At 39.3% G+C, this 14751-nt stretch overlaps 2 long non-coding RNA genes across 2 annotated transcripts; both read right to left on the bottom strand.

The window, feature by feature from the left end:
• Positions 1-5519: 5519 nt before the first annotated feature.
• LOC311015892 lies at positions 5520-7481 on the bottom strand. The gene is made up of 3 exons (XR_014597412.1): positions 7308-7481; positions 6408-7193; positions 5520-6320 (listed from the first exon to the last, which is right to left on the bottom strand). It is a non-coding gene; the product is annotated as an uncharacterized lncRNA (long non-coding RNA).
• A 1170-nt stretch (positions 7482-8651) lies between these two features.
• Positions 8652-9853, bottom strand: LOC311015451. Its single transcript, XR_014597354.1, has 3 exons — positions 9784-9853; positions 9051-9691; positions 8652-8948 (listed from the first exon to the last, which is right to left on the bottom strand). It is a non-coding gene; the product is annotated as an uncharacterized lncRNA (long non-coding RNA).
• Between the last annotated feature and the right edge of the window lie 4898 nt (positions 9854-14751).

Below are 14751 nucleotides of genomic sequence, written 5' to 3'. Positions count from 1 at the left end.
AGGCTCATAGACCGGCCATTCTCTCTGTGTTGGTACCACAGCATCGTATCTAGGTTGCTGTCATCATGGCTGCAGTTAATCCTGAGCTCCTTGGTCCCTTCCTTCACAACTTGAGGAGAGGACTGTACAAAGTTAACGCTCGCCACTTTTCCTGCAAGAAGAAAGCCAATTCATGTTGTTGGAGCTGTAAAGGTTCCATTCAAGAAATGTGATTTTTAGGAATTGATCTTGAAACAGCATGATAAAAAAATTATACTAAAAAATTGTTACAATAAGACCCAAACAGTAAAATGAGCAGGCAATATGTAATATATTGAATCAGACTTACTTGCAAGAACAAGCAGTAAAAATGCAATTGTATATAAAGCTGGAGTCATTCTTAAATGAATCAATCAACAGTGTTGAATATTTCTCTATGGCATATTGGCCTACTGGAATCTGGTATGAGAGGAGGAGCATTCACTCCGGTCTGACAAATGCATAGATCAAATGAGAGATGACTATCTTCTCCACGCACCACACCTCCTCTTCCTCTGCTCGCAGCAGATCTTGTAAAAAAAACAAAACAAAACAAAACAAAACAAATTCACAAATGAATGGACGATGGATTGGATAAATGGCTGACGGCAAACTGTTGCAAGAGTGATTATGTAAAACGTTTAATGAATGTATTACTAATTTGTAATTGTATTATTTCATTGCTTAAAGAAAGAAAGAAAGATGTAAGCCTTGTGTACACTACCTCCAGCATGCAAACTCTTTTTTTTTGTTTTTGTTTCTCTTCATAGACTTTTTTTTTTTACCTGAATCTGACAGGGTCCCCCCACAATTCAGGGAATATCTGGAATATCAGGGACTTTAAAAAAAAGTATTTTACAGACAGGGAAAGTTTCACTAGATTTTTTATAAATCATGAAACTGATTTTTGTGTGATTAAATGAATGGCCTGCATATTTTGTCTGTATGCAGCCATCGCTTATATCCCATTTCATTGTATTCTTTAAATGTTACATGTCAGTAAAATTACTTGAACACTTTCAGGATTCTTTGACAAAGGGAAGAACCACATTATTTTCAATTGGTTTAAAATCAGTTTGTTGTTAATATCAGAACAGTAATTGAGCTGTAATTTAGCCTTCCTCTCAGGATCTTGAGCATGACAACATGAAAAAGGAAAACGGGGTTTTCAGTGAGGCGGTGACATTAACCCACATCACTGTGTGCTTGCGGCGCAGAAATACACAGCAGAGTCTGATGACTCTACGGGGTGAATGATCAGAGACCCTCTCAGTGTGTCTTCTCTTTTTATCTGGAGCCTGGAGTCTTTGAATTGTTCCTCGTACTTCGGTTTGCCCTGGAGGACGTTGTACCCGATGAGGCTCATAGACCGGCCATTCTCTCTGTGTTGGTACCACAGCATCGCATCTAGGTTGCTGTCATCATGGCTGCAGTTAATCCTGAGCCCCCCTGTCCCTTCCTTCACAACTTGAGGAGAGGACTGTACAAAGTTAACGCTCGCCACTTTTCCTGCAAGAAGAAAGCCAATTCAGGTCGTTGGAGCTGTAAAGGTTCCATTCAAGAAATGTGATTTTTAGGAATTGATCTTGAAATACCATGATTAAAAAAATTATATAAATTATAATAAAAAAATGTTACAATAAGACCCAAACAGAAAAATGAGCAGGCAATATGTAATATATTGAATCAGACTTACTTGCAAGAACAAGCAGTAAAAAGGCAATTGTATATAAAGCTGGAGTCATTCTTAAATGAATCAATCAACAGTGTTGAATATTTCTCTATGGCATATTGGCCTACTGGAATCTGGTATGAGAGGAGGAGCATTCACTCCGGTCTGACAAATGCATAGATCAAATGAGAGATGACTATCTTCTCCAATTTCCACACACCACACCTCCTCTTCCTCTGCTTGCAGCAGATCTTGTAAAAAAACAAAACAAATTCACAAATGAATGGATGATGGATTGGATTTTATTGGTGTAGTGGATTTAAGGCTTAAATTAATCTCAACATAAATGGCTGACTGCAAACTGTTGCAAGAGTGATTATGTAAAAAGTTTAAATGAATGTATTACTGCTAGAACTTCTAAAAGTATTATTTCATTGCTTTAAGAAAGAAAGATGTAAGCCTTGTGTACACTACCTCCAGCATGCAACCTCTTTTTTGTTTCTCTTCATAGACATTGCAATTAATGCTAAAGAATTACTTGAACACTTTCAGGATTCTTTGACAAAGGGAAGAACCACATTATTTTCAATTGGTTTAAAATCAGTTTGTTGTTAATATCAGAACAGTAATTGAGCTGTAATTTAGCCTTCCTCTCAGGATCTTGAGCATGAAAACATGAAAAAGGAAAACGGGGTTTTCAGTGAGGCGGTGACATTAACCCACATCACTGTGTACTGGCAGCGCAGAAATACACAGCCGAGTCTGATAGAGTCACACTGGGAATAATCAGAGCTCCTGTTTGGACGTTTTCTCGTGTTATCTTAAACCGTTCTTCAAACTGCTGCTCATAGGTGGGGTCATTGCCACTGTAGCTGTTTCCAATCAAGCTCATCAGGCCCGTCTTTGTTTGCTGGTACCAGAGCATTAAATACTGGTCGGCGCCATTATGACTGCATTCAATTTCTACCTTGGCTGTGTCACTGACTATTCTGGGATGAGACGACTGAAACGTCACACTCTTCGCTTGATCTGTGGAAAAAACACAAATGAGAAAGTAGTAGGACATACCGAAGCAACTGTGGGGAAAAAAAAGTATCGTATAAATTGCTGTTTTTGCAGTTAATTTCTTTACATTGAGGCAAGATGAGAATAAATGCAATCACAACTGGAATCATCCTTCCAGTTTGAGCCGTAGCCTGAGAAACACAGCTCCCTCCGATGGTGTATTAAGAGACACACCACCTCTTGTGCAAATGCACTCACCTCGTATACAGGAAAAGATCAGGGTTTTTAGTGAGGGAGTGGCATTGAACCACATCACCGTGTACTGGCAGCGCAGAAATAAACAGCCGAGTATGACTGGTTTGCCTTGCTTATCATCAGTGTTCCTTTCAAAGTGTCTTCTCTTGTAAGCTTGAATTGTTCTTCAAACTGACCCTCATACTTTTGGGGGGTGTTTCCATATCCATACCCAATGAGGGTCAGAGACGGAGTGTCCTTTCTTTGCTGATACCAGAGCATTACTGTTAGGGAACTATCATCATGGCTGCAGTTAATCTGGACCTCAGTGCTCTCCATCACTATCTGAGGAGAAGATTGTTGAAATGTAACAGCGCTCACCTGGCCTGTGGAGAGAGCAGATTGAGCAAATGTTATTGATGCAAAACAAATTAATTTCAGTATCATTGTTTGATTGATTTAAATAACAATATAATTAGTGACAAATTTGTATGTTATTCAGGATGACATCTTACAATAAAAAGAGATGAAGAAAAAGATCTGCATACATGAAGACATTATCAGGCACTGCAAGTATTTCCTTGGAAAAAATAAGACTGAAAGGGTGAAAGAGGTATGAGTGTGTGTGCGTGTGTGTGCGTGTGTGTGCGTGTGTGTGCGTGTGTGTGCGTGTGTGTGTGTGTGTGTGTGTGTGTGTGTGTGTGTGTGTGTGTGTGTGTGTGTGTGTGTGTGTGTGTGTGTGTGTGTGTGGCTTAATTCATCACCACATCCTTGAGATATAAGCTTCATACCATGTGCTGTGCCTCCACCTATTGGTTTATTCTGTTTTCAGGACCATGCTGTACTGCATTTTGCTTTCTTAATTATAGTTATTTGAGGTTAACAGAATCTGTATGCTTCATGTTTACGCCTTTGTTTGAATTAAGTCGGTGTAAAGGATAGCTCAAAACACTTGCTGATCAATTGAATTGTCGATTGACAGAAAATGAATCAGCTTTTTTTCATTGATCCAGACCAACCAAGAAGCAGCCTTAGAGTAAGTCTTATGGGTGATGACATCATTATAAAATATAGCCATGCCAAGGTTATCAGTCTGTAAAAATGATTATCCTTTTAATCCTTTTCTTAAACATGTATTATACCGTATGTTACATTATTTTACAAATTCTATGTATAGGTATGATCTTTATTAGGGTCTTTGACTTCAATTTCTACCTCCCTTCAGTGCTGTTTAAATAAGTAATAGTATCTTCTAATCAACCAGTTTTAATGAAGGCTTTTTTTCAGCAGTTTGATACTTTGCCACGTAGGGCTGGAACGATAAAGGATTTGATCACGCATTGGAATAAAATACACTTAAAATCATGGTGAATTTCCATTATCGTGATCATTTTAAATATCACGATTTACTTGAAAAATATGCCTAGCTCACTATCATGGTAGAGAAGTGAAACATTTTAATTCAATATATTTCTGCTTTATTTATGCAGGGAGAACTTTACGATTATTTAATTGTTTTTAACTAAAAAGGACATTCACTTAGAAAAGTTGTCTTATTTTTTGATGCAAACATTTTTTTTCTTAACTAAATATAACGTGATTCCAGTATGTTTCAGTGACATTTAAGAGTTTTTAAGCACATTTTGATCATTATCTGGATAATACTGTGAATTGCAAATATTTTTGCCAAAATAATCAAGATATGAAGTTTCCATATTGTCTCACGCCTTGTGTCACATGGTTTCAGTGGTTTCCTCTTTGTGTGCTGTTATCTGCGGGATCATAGAGGTTTTTGTATGAGAGCTGCCTCCATCTTTATTACTGTGCAATACTTGCTGCTCCAAAATATTCTCCACTGTCTTCAGGGTATTTCGGCTTCAGGACGTGAAGATAAACGGTTTTCTCTCCATCTCCACTCACGTTAAAGCGGCTTTGAAATGGCTGCTCCACAACAGGACGTATATAAGACACGTAGGCAATCAGCTTCAGGGAAGTGTCTCCTGCTGAGCGCTGATACCAGAGAATAGTGTCATAGCTCTGGATTTCATGTCTGAGGCTCAGCTTAACTTCATCATTTGGTTTCAATAACAGTTGAGTTGGATTCTGAAACACTTGGTTTTCTTTACCGAGGTAAACTCCTGTAAAGAGATAAAAAAACAAGTAGTGCTTCATTGTTTTGCCAATGGCCGATAAAACATTGAGCGCTTGGATTAAATTACTACAAGAAAAATTGAAAGAAATAGGTGATTATAGGATATTAGTGTTAATTTAATTGCATGTTAAAAAATGGCATCATGAATGTGCAATATACCTTTAATCCAGAGCACAGTGATGATGGAAACAATAAAATGAGATGGCATCATGTTGAATATGAAGAACCCGTCTGAGTCTCCGAGTCTCTCTTTGTGGATCATAAGGAGGGACAGGAAGTGATGTAGAGAAATCTGAAAAAAAAGTTTCCACTGAGAAACCTTATGTCTGTCTACGTGAGAATAGAGTAACAGCTCGAGTAACAGCCTCACATACAGGAAATGGCATACATGACTGACTGATACACTGACTGACCTTAAGTTTAAAATCAGTTCTGGCACTTTAAGATTGATTATGTAAAGTGACCCATTGTTTGTTTTTCGCTGCATATGATCACTGTCTGTTGACAGCAGAAGGAGACTGATGGACCTGAACCCCAGAGAAATACCTATACAGAAAGAGACAAAACTTGTTTTATCTGCTTGAATATGAAAACAAAGATCCAGAGAACCCTTCACATTACCTATAATATGACAAGAAAGTAGTGAAGAAATGATTTAAGTTATTTTTACCACAAAGATTTGTCTGTAAAAAGTATAGGGATGATTAAGGTAATGAGACATCTAGTCTATATGACAAAAGTGAATATGAAAAAAGTAAATAAAAGGAGAGACATGGGGATGTGAGGTAGAATCACATGACAGAAACCTCGACTGCAGCTGGCTGGTGCAAGTCTTTTTGAGATTCCTCAAAACCACAGTTGATAAAAGATGCTGTTTAGTTTTTGTGTAGTTGGAAGGAGATCTGCCTCAACGTGCATATCGAGCTGCACAGTAGTACATTGCACTGTGCTCATGCTCTTTTAGGTTCACTATAAACAGAGAACCATTCTTTGCTGTATTTTCACTTAAATCTCCAATGATATTGAAATGCTCTTCATATAATTCTTCTTCATAGCTTATTCTACTATATTCTACATATCCAATGAGTTTCAAAGCCTTGTTTCCAGGTGACTGCTGGTACCACAGCATCACTTTGTAGTCGGTTTGTCCATGGGTGCAGACAAGCTGCACTTCATCACCAGCCTGTCTGATGACAGCAGATGGTGACTGATGGACCTGGATCCCCAGAGAAAGACCTGCTGTAAGCAGAGTTGGACAGATTAGTGATTTTTTAGATGCCAAGGCAAATAAAAGGATATCTTACTTCAAAATGTGTAAGTTGTTACCTGTGAGGACAAAGAAAAAGAGGAATCTAATCATCATGTAGAGAGCTCACATGAAGCACTGAGTTACTCTAAAGTCATGGATGAAATGCAGTATAAGTGAAGTGATGGCAGATTCTGCTGTTTGTGCCTTTTCACTAAACTGAATCACATTTAAGTAGAATGCAAACGTGACGTAGAAAGGAGGAGTGGCTTCATGTAGTTGATCTGTATACACTCTTCCTGATTTCCACACAAAAGATGTTTTGCTTTTGATAGATTTCATTAGATATGAAATGTTTTATTGTAATAGCTTGCTTTGTTAAAAGATTAAACCCACCAAAGAGAAACACAGTTGTATTAGCCAATAATTATGTGATTGCATCAAACCAAAGTACAACCACAAAAGCAGGTGTCTAGAACAATTCATCCATGACTTGATGAGAAAAGATTGTGCAGTTTTTGTAATGTTCAGAGGGGATATTTGTCAGCGTGCTTCTCTTGCTGCACAGTAGTAAACTGCACTGTGCTCTTGTTTTACAAGTTTGACTATAAAAGAGCCATTCTTTGCTGTATTTCCTCCCAAATCTCCAGAGATATTGAAATCCTCTTTATATTTCTCTTCCATTGTGGTGTCTTTAAAGTACAAATAACCAATGAGTTTCATAGCTGTGTCTCCAGGTGAGCGCTGGTACCAGAGCATCTGCCTGTAGTCAGTTCTGTCATGGCTGCAGAAAATCTGCACTTTGTCTCCAGGTTTTTTAATGAGATCAGAGGGAGACTGACTGACATCAAGACCCAAACACACACCTGGATAGAAACATAAAATACAGAACAAACTTGGTTACTTAATGATATATTGTGAGGGGAAAACAATATTTCCACTTAACATATATGCTATTTCTATTTGAAAAGATATTTTACCTGCCAGGCAACAGAAGAGCAGACGGCAGATCATTTCAACTTCCTCAAAATAAAGATACTCAAAACCCTTTTCTTGGCGCGGCAGACTGCATATTAAGCTTTTTAGATGCAAGTAGAGATCTCACAAACTATGATTCTGTTAGTCAACTGATGCCTCCACTAAACTGACTAAGGTTTGAGGAGGAAATGGAAGTGAAACGGCGTGACTGTACATCCACTGCATAGACAAAAGCTTCCAAGAAAATGGGCTGGGAGGGGTCTGTTCTAGGTTTCATTTAATACCATGCCATAAATGCTGATTAGGGTTAGAAGTTTTTACATTAAGGGGAAGGAAACTACAGTCACTGTGCTTTTCTGGCAACCACCTATAACAAAAATGATCAATTCTGAAACTAAAGATAAAGTGGATTTAAAACGTAAAGGAATAATGTTGGAATGAATGATGTTACTAATGAGCCAAGATAAAGAGTATGTTGGCATGTTGAACCTGGCAGTTTCCTATAGATTGTTTGATCAATGCCCTCATGTAAAGCAGCTACACTAAATGTCAGTGGTGTATGTGTTGAACTGGAGAGAATTTCTGGAACTCCAGCTCCACCTACTGGAACGATAAAGTCGAAATTTGGTTTCTAATTCACTCACCAAATTTCTTGGCAACCAGTTTTTGTTGAGTTGCTCTTACTTCTCACATCACTGTTTGCTGACAATCATTTGTATTCCTTCTAAAAAGCTTTTATGAACAATGCAACAAAGGTTTTAGTAATGATTCCTGATTTTTAAATAATTATATGTGCATTAGTTTTTAGTGCAAGCAAAAACATGAAGATGTTGGAAGATATAGTAAAAAAGAAGCAGTGTAATAAAAATGAAATCCACATTCAATTAAAAATTAATATCTCTAACTCAACCTTGAAGCCACAGAGACGAGACTACAAATGCGATGAGAACTTGAGTCCTCATAGTGATTCTGTAAACATGATCTGTAGCCACAGCGGATATAAGTATCTGAGAGAGGTTGAATACAGTGTTGCTAGAAGGAATCTCAAAGTTGAAAACTGACTTACTACCCAACAAACTAATAACTGAATAGTTGAACATTTGGGTCGAGCCCTAGTTTATATTTCTGACTGAATCCATTGTTGGTTTATGTTGTGTGCTGTGCTGTGGAGAAACACAATAAGATTGATGCATAATGGATGGAATAAGAATCGAGCTGTCATGGTGAGCCAGCTGTCTGATATCTGTAGATGTGGTTTATTTGTGGTTTATGTGGTGATTTGTTGCACTGTGCGTCAGAGATGGTTTTTGTTAAAGACCCAGGGTTTGTGCAGCACTGTGCTCTACTGGCAGCACAGAAATACACTGCGCTGTCCTCAGATTGACTCAACTTTGGAATATGAAGACATGCCAGACTTCCCCCGTCACCACTTATTTTATAAGTGTCACTGAAGTCCGCTTCAACAACTGGATTAGAGTATCGTACATAGGCAACTAGGACCATATCATTTTCCCCAGCAGACTGTTTATACCACTGGATCATATTAAAATCGGTGTTTGAATGGCTGCAGTTAATTAGGACTTCTTCTCCAGGATGTTTGATGAGGGCGCTTGGAATCTGATGAACACTGTTCTTTGAGAGTTCTGCAACACACATTTAAAACATACTACTTAAGTGACGAAAATAAACTAAGCAAAAAGTAGAAATATTTAGGTCAATTTATTTGTGAGTTAATGTAATATTACCTGTAGAACAGAATGGCAGAGCTACTAAATATACAAGTAACGTAATCATGACCATTGCGCCGATGAAAACAAACTCATAATGATGACTGCAAACTGAACAGAGCTGCTTGGATGTAAAGTAGGTGGAGCGATCGACAATATGGGCTGTCTCATGTCTTCTATCAGTGGATTTGTACATCATCCTGCTGTGTTGGTTCACACAGGTATCCTGAGGATATCAGCGGGGATTTCCTGCCAAAGGCTGCAGTTAGCTGCAGGTGTGCTCCTCTTCAGTGTGAATTTCTGTGGCTGATTATCAGAGGGTTTTTGTAGGAGCCAGAGTGTCATTGAGTCACTGTGTCTACTAGCTGCACAGTAATACACGCCGCTGTCTCCTGGCTGGAGTTTTAGAACGTGAAGTTGAGATTTGGCCGAGCCGTCTCCAGTCACATTGAAATTCTGTTTGAATGGATCCTCGAGGGCTGGTTGAGAATATAGAATATATCCAATGAGTTTAAGGCCAGAGTCACCCGTCTGCTGCTGGTACCACAATATAACATTGTATGAACTATCTGAATGGTTGCAGCTGATTGTTGCTAAAACATGAGGACTTCCTAATATTGATGATGGAGCCTGATGAACTTTACTGCTCAGCGATTGACCTGCATTTGAAGAGAAAAGCATTGTCACAACACAGAGATGGGTTACAAACGTTTTCACTTTTAAGAAGCAAACAGTCGAAATTAAAACCTACAAGAGAGCCAGAGAAGCAGCAGAGTGATGACGACGATGTTTCTGATCATGATGTCTTTATCTTCCTGTCGCTGCACTGACTGACAGTCTGTACAGATGTTATAGGGTCAACTTAGAGGGGAGGAGACAGAGATTTTGATTATTTTAATGCAACGTCCTAAATATGTATGTACATCAATTTTATCAAGACAAAAACTCACACATTAACTTCAATTCGTTGGTGTAAATAAAACAGAAACTAAATTAAAATAGTCACTTTGGGCTATGGGGACTCATTCCCTTTGTCTGTGGCTTGGTGTGACATGTCAACCAACTAGCTCATTGGATTTTAATCAAATCAGCCATGATTGCCACAATGAGATCATTTCAGTATCTTTTATACAATTTCACAACCATCTGCATCACATAGTGTGAGAGATGTGTCACATGAGCAGCATATATGATTAGTATGTGATTCAATCAAAAGTGCTGCTAAAAGTTAAATTCTATGGGGGAAAATGTTTAAATAAAGAAGGAGCAGTATTGCATAACTGAGTTGTGGGCTATGGGAGTAGAATATTTGTTTCCCAATTTGAGCATGATGTTTTGTCACTAGTTAAGTTAAGCAAAGCGCATCCAGACAAATGTATTATCAACAACTTAGTTGTTTGATATTGATATCGGACTAGTATCGGTATAGGTCAAGGTATCGGACATGAAAAAGTGGTATCATGCCATCCCTAGTGTTCAGTAGTATGGAGTTCATATTGTGTGACAATTTCTGTATTCATTGCCAGTTATTTAACATAAAAATGAATCTATATGTTGCTACTCTCCAGTGTTCATGTCACAAATAATACTGAATGCAAATGCAAACAAAAATGTTAACACACTACAATTCTAGAGCTCCCCCTACAGGCAATTGAAATTGTATCCATTGTAACACCACAGTTGAGTATTTGTGCAGCTGTCTAAGTCACCTGGATCACTGTGTTGACTCACAGAACAAAAATACACTCCACTGTCATCAGGCAGCAGCTTCTCTACCGTTAAAGATCCAGTCTGAGCGTCACTCCTTGTTGCAGGAAATCTTTCTGCACTGAAGCCTCTTTCATATTTATGTGGAGGAGTTAGAGTTGTGAAAACGATTTGCTTCATTAGCTCCTCTGGTAGCTGTCTGTACCAGTACATCTGTTGATATGTAGCGTCCTTAGTGTGACTGCAGTTCATTGTGGCAGCCTGACCCTGGTCCCTCCACACCAGAGGGGTCTGGGTGACATCACCCCCATTAATTAGACCTGTAGGGGTGGAAAAAGGAAATATATTTATTCCTAATTTAATTCCTAATCCTAAAATGTCTCCTCCCATTGATCAGCATGATAATGTACAGTACCTACAATCCAGAGCAGAGCTGCAGAGAGTCTGATCAGACCAGCTGTGATCATTATTGCGTTCTGAGCAAAATGACCTGACTGTCTGTGTGATGGGAGGTGTGACGTTAGACAGATATGAAGGGTTACGGCTGGGAGTGTCTCTGTGTTGTATGATGTTCAGTGATTGTGTTTGATGCCACAGAAATACAAGCCTTGATCTCCTGGCTACAGATTCTTCACTGTGAATGTCCCACTCTCAGCGTTAGGCTTGGTGGCTGCAAATTTATCTGTGCTGAAATTTCCAAAATCATGAATATTGATGCCCACTATTGTGAACACTATTCGTTTCATTGATTCTCCTGGCAGTTGCCTATACCAGTACATCTGGATACAGTTACCATGCTTGCGTTGATGGCAGTTTATCGTTGCGTTGTCACCCTCGTCCTTCCACACTATATTGGTCTGGGTGACATCCTCATCAGCATTTAGACCTGTGTATAAGACACTTTTAAGTTACCACCAGTATACATTTGAACTCTTACACTGTAGCCATTTAAAATACTTCCAGCACAACAAAGGTTAAATGCTATAATTTTATGGATAGCACTTACCTTTAATCCAGAGCAGAAGTATTAAAATGCTCAGGAGACCATATTTGATATTAATAATGTTCATATTGTGTCATTCAGAGACTGCAACAATGTCAGTGTAGTTGGAGATCTAAAAAGCTGCAGGTGGTGGGAGTGTCATTTGTGTGCTGTTCAGTCCTGTTGGCCCAACATTGTATTATGTCATCGGGCATTTGGTCTTGTTTTCCTCTTTTTTTTTTTTGTAGTTTCTGTCTGTTGGGCCCCATCTCAGCTTCACTTCCTGTTGTAAGGATGTGTTTGCCAGGTTCGGTCTGAAACAATCTCGAGGAAATTCACCACGTTTGCCTAAAATACTTGGGTTGATTCATCACATAGTCTCGTCCAGACTGCATTTACCACTCAGTGGGTACCAGGTCCTGGGCCGAATATTTCCCCTACTTAGCTACAAGTGGATGGAAGTTTGTTTCGTTGGGCTAGACTATAAGAGTTTATGTTATGTGTGCTAGAACTTAAAGATAATTGCAGGAAGTATTTCCCGAATATGATTCATTGATGGTCTATAAAATATCCAAAAATAGCTAAAAATGTCTGGCTTCTATAGCCAAAGATAACTTCCCTTTCCTGGGCCACATCAGCCAACTCTGACTGGATCCCGAGGCGTTCCCAGGCAAGTGTGGAGATATAAGCTCTCCACTTAGGCCTGGGTCTTCCCCGTGGCCTCCTCCCAGCTGGTCGCGCCTGAAACATCTCCCTAAGGAGGCGCCCAGTGGGCATCCTTACCAGATGCCCAAACCACCTCAGTTTTCTCCTTTTAATGCAAAGGAGCAGCGGCTCAGCAGTGATGACTGAACTTCTCACCCTATCTCTCCTGTGGAAACTCATTTCGGCCACTTGTATTCGCGATCTACCGGTAGTTCTTTCGGTCAGGCGCTCGCTGACGGGCCCTCCCTTTGGGCCTGGCTCCAGACGGGGGATCCGGGCCGGGTCACTCCTCTTCTTCCTAGGTTATTCATGGGGTCTTTTGAACCATTCTTAGTCTGGCCCCTCACCTGAGACCAATTTGCCATGGGAAACCCTACCAGGAGCACAAAGCTCCAGACAACACAGCTCTCAGGGTCATAGGGACACGCAAACCTCTCCACGCGGTAAGGTGTTGGTTCCCGGACAGGTTTTTTTTTTTAATGGGAACCGGAGCACCCGGAGAAAACCCACACAAGAGAACATGGAAACTCAAAACAGAGAGGACCTGGGACGGACCCAGGACCTTCTTACTGTGAGGCTGTTGTTTTTAAATCCTACGTATCTTGTTTTTTTTTTTTGGTAGCACTGGAACCTCCTGTTGCAACCGTTTAGGAAGCTTTGGAGCAACGTCATCATCCAAATCAAACACAATGCGTTTCAAAGCTGGGTTTTTCTTTTTCTTTTCATGTCCCACGCTTGACTTTGGGGCCCACACAAATGGCTGTCTATTGCACAGGAACCTTCACAGCTAGAGTGGATGACGTCATCGCTAGAGTGCACTGCAGGTGTAAAAAAAAAAAATATATATATATATTTCTAACTTGCTGCCGATGCCACAATTTTGACTCTACATACATCATTCTTTGGTGGAAATGTAGATAATCTTGTGCCGGTCACAGACCTGTAACTGTGGAAACCAAAAACACTTACACATTTGGCCATAGCTGCTTGAAAGTGAGTAGTCTCACCTACGGCTCCATTGGCCCCCATGTTAAATCAGAGACTAACAAATCTGAAATGGACCAAACCAAAGCGTGTTATACGTGGGTGTACCTCTGCCTAGCGTTTTTGCCTTTTTACAGCTATTCTCCGGTTTTAAATCTTCTGGGCTTCATCAAGCACGTAGCCTCCTTAAGTGAGTAAGTGAAATTCAAGTTTTTGTTTTGGTTATTCAAGTGAGGGCCACCTGTTACAGAAACATCCATGAAAGAGACCACTTTTTTTCAGTACAAGTACTTCAATTTCAGTACTTCAAATTCAGTACCAATACTGAATGCCAATATGAGTACTTAATGATACCATTACAGTTCTAACAATAACTTTGAAACATTTCTAATTTTCATAAGATAATCACTTGCTGACAGTTTAACATTCAACTCAATGTTTTCTCGATGCAAACAGAGCAGAGTTTGCAGTACGAATGTAAATAATTAACCATTTGCCCGTGCTGTCAGTTTAAAGAAATATTAAAAATAGAAAAACTGCGAGACAAGGAGCAGCTTGCAATTCAAAAGGAGAATTGAATGAAATTCCTATTCTGCTCTTATCCGACTGTTATTCAAAGGCATAATAGTTGAAATTAAGGTTGTACTTTGTAGGTTGATTTGTATTTTAGCTCTCATTGTGTGTCTGCTGTACTGCAGGTTTATCCAGCACATGGCACCCTGATAGCCGGCCAGCTGAAGGCTGCAGGCGCTGATGTCTCCACATGTGCAACCTTCAGCAGCAGCAGCTCAGAGTCCAAGGTGAGTATCGGTCATGTCTTTGGCATCATGATGAAAAATAACTTCATGCATCACACAAACGTGTAAATACACCCCAAAATACTAACACTGTGGATGAAATCACAGTGAAGAGCTGAGTCTGACAAACTGAATTTGAACTAGTTGAATTAGTGGAGGAAAATTATCAAAACTTTTCCGGTTCCACATCCATCACATTCTCCATTTGCAGCATCAAGCCATGCAATTGCTATGTTGTAATTTCACCAGTCACCAGTAGAGAGCAGTAAAGGTAATAGACTACCTATTATTTATATAACTGAGTCTGAGATAGAGGGTTTCTGTAGACCTAGAGAATCACAATGGTGGATCTTTCAGGTTTCTAAAAATAATTTTGCATATAAATCCTGTAAATCTACACCATTGCTATATGTGGATATGTGGTTGTAACCTAATGCTGATTCTGTCATATTTATTTTTTAAATTTTAACTCTGTGTTATTTAGATTTTATGTATTCATTTGATAGTAAATGAATACAGAAAATCTAAATAACACAGAGTTAAA

The sequence above is a fragment of the Eutrigla gurnardus genome (assembly GCF_963514095.1).
Source record: "Eutrigla gurnardus genome assembly, chromosome: 7".
NCBI lineage: Eukaryota > Metazoa > Chordata > Actinopteri > Perciformes > Triglidae > Eutrigla > Eutrigla gurnardus.
This window is presented reverse-complemented; position numbering and strand designations above follow the sequence as displayed.